A 2769-nucleotide genomic window follows, 5' to 3' on the forward strand; every position below is an offset into this window, starting at 1 on the left:
CATCTTTCTAAGGGCTCTTTCCCTGGACTCATGTGGCTTCCTCCTAAGACTGTGGAAAGCAATACTTTGCAAAGGCTCGAGGGAACACTGCAGATCTCTGGAACTCTCTCTCGGTACAACTTCCTTATCTCTGGTACATTGCTCCATAAATTGTGGATATTTTCTAAAATTTTTCTCTGTTCTTATATAAAAACATTTCACAGCAGTGTTTTCTCTCTAAGATCTCAGGACAATGCTACCTGTCCCTTAAGTTGCAGAGTCTTTCCTAGGATATATGAAGTCTGTTTTCACTCCTCCATGAAGCAGTGAGCTCTTTCAAGGCCTGGGATTGTCACTGGGCAGATTTGTGGGCTGTTCTTCTCTCCCTCCACTGCAGAGGAAGTGTCAGATTTCCCCCTTCAGGCTGAGAAACAACTGGGTGGAGGTTGATCTGCACTCTCCCCAGAGCAATTTCTGGTGCCTAGTGGGTTCTCTTTTATCATTTTTTTTTCTTTTTCTTTTTTCTTTTATCTCCTGAAGAAAACATAGCACCATCAAATGCTATGGCATCCTATAGAGAACTTCCATCTTTGGTCACAGTGTTAAGAGCTCTTGGTTTCACAGCCTCACAAGCCCTCTTTGAAATGACCTATCTTTTCTCGTTAAACAAAAATTAAAAACAAATTTTTTTTTAGAGATGGGGGTCTTGCTATGTTGCCCAGGCTGGTCTTGTACTCCTGGCCTCAAACAATCCTCCCATCCTGGCCTCCCAAAGTGCTGGGATTACAGGCATGAGCCACCACACCTGGCCCTTAGTGGGCTTTCCGAAAGAAGCAAAACTTTTTTCCTGTTTTCATTCTAGGATTTTCTGACTGCAAAACCAGTTCAAGAACGTGCCTAAACAAATGAAAGCTTCTGCAGAGGGCAGTGGAGTCACAGAAGGCTGACTGCCTCCTGCTTGTGTAACCAGCTCTCCCAGTGAGCCGGCAGTTCCCATTCTCTCTGTCACACAGGGTACGTAGGGGAGCTTTTCTTCCAGCATGTACTGTTCTGGGGGTACTGCCTGACAGGATACTCATCTCCCAAGATGCCCCTGGGCTAGGCAGTGGACACATCAAGTCCTGGTAGTTGTCACTGAATGGTTACAGAAAGAGGCAGGTGGGGGTTGCGGGTAGTAAGGTAAAACTTTGGTTTAGATCAGTTTAGATCAAGCCAGCCTGTCTATACTAGTAGGACTTCTGCCTAGTTGCTTGGTTAGAATGAGGATAAGTAAGCTCCTTGTGGCTGTCCGTGGTTCAAGAGCCGAGTGAGTATCATCAGGAAAGTGGGTTTTTTCTTTCTTTTTTTTTTGAGATAAGAGTGTCACTCTGTTGCCCAGGCTGGAGTGCAGTGGTGCCATCATGGCTCACTGCAGCCTCAAACTCCTGGGCTCAAGCAATCCTCCTGCCTCAGACTCCCAAAGTGCTGGGACTACAGGCATGAGCTACCATCCCTGGCCTATGAATGTGTTTACTGTTAGTGTCCCAACACATTGCATTTAGTGGAAACGTCTCTCAGGTTTTGGCATGTGGTCTTCCTTATCTATCACTCCTTCCAGGGAGCAGCATCTTACTAAGTTGGGAGGGCACTGGTGGTTTACCCCATGGTAACCTTGAGGCAATCTAAGGATTTTTTATTTGGTTCTGGAGGAATTGGAAAACCTGTGAGCTTTCCAGGCAGAAGTGGTGAGTTAGGTGGATTATAGGTCAGAATTGTGCCACCTGGGCAGTGGCAATTGGAATGCAGAGGAATCAATAGTTCCTTGTTTTTTCTCTTAAATTTTTTTTTTGGCTGGGTGCAATAGCTCATGCCTGTAATCCCAGCACTTTTGGAAACCAATGCAGGAGGATGGCTTAAGGCTGGAGGTTTGAGACCAGCCCAGGCAACATAGTGAGATTCATTTCTACTAAAAATTAAAAAAATTAGCCGGGCACAGTGTCAAATGCCTGTCGTCTCAGCTACTCAGGAGGTGAAGGCAAGAGGATTGCTTGATCCCAGGAGATGGAGGCTGCGGTAATCTAGGAATGTGCCACTGCACCCCAGCCTAGGTGACAAAGCAAGACCCTGTCTAAAAAAAATTTTTTTTAATTGAGATAAAATATACATAATGAAGTATGCAGAGTAGTCGGATTCATGAAGACAAAAAGTATAACCGTGGTCACCAAACACTGGGGGGAGGGTGGAATGGGGAGTTACTGTTTGATGGATACAGAGTTTCAGTTTGGGAAGATGAAAAAAGTTCTGGAGATAGATGGTAGTGATGGTTGCACCATGTGAATGTGACTTAACGCCACCCAACTGTACACTTAAAAATGGTTACAGTGATAAAATTTATATCATAATATTTTAACTTCTATTATCTGTCTCTATAAATTTGCATCTCATTTTTTGCTTTTTAAATCTGTGAAGACAGCATAGGTTCTTTTCCTACCAGAAAGTTGGAGGATAGAGGGAAGAGATATTCCTTTAAGATCTCTTCCAAACTTATTATTTTTCTCTATTTTTTATTTAAAGAATTAGTGTCTGATCCTATTTTATGAATTCACATGTCTGATTTTTTTTTTTTTTTTTTTTTTGAGACAGAGTTTCACTGTTGTTGACCAGGCTGGAGTGCAGTGGCGTGATATCAGCTCACTGCATCCTCTGCCTCCCAAGTTCAAGCCATTCTCCTGCCTCAGCTTCCTGAGTAGCTAGGATTATAGGCGTGCACCACCATGTCCAGCTAATTTTTGTATTTTTAGTAGAGACAGG

The 2769-nt window shown here is 43.6% G+C and overlaps 1 non-coding gene across 1 annotated transcript; it reads right to left on the reverse strand.

The window, feature by feature from the left end:
- Positions 1 to 502: 502 nt before the first annotated feature.
- LOC129034418 (small nucleolar RNA SNORA25) lies at positions 503 to 630 on the reverse strand. Its single transcript, XR_008501895.1, has one exon. It is a non-coding gene; the product is annotated as a small nucleolar RNA SNORA25 (small nucleolar RNA).
- Between the last annotated feature and the right edge of the window lie 2139 nt (positions 631 to 2769).

Source organism: Pongo pygmaeus, chromosome 2 (assembly GCF_028885625.2).
Source record: "Pongo pygmaeus isolate AG05252 chromosome 2, NHGRI_mPonPyg2-v2.0_pri, whole genome shotgun sequence".
Lineage (NCBI taxonomy): Eukaryota > Metazoa > Chordata > Mammalia > Primates > Hominidae > Pongo > Pongo pygmaeus.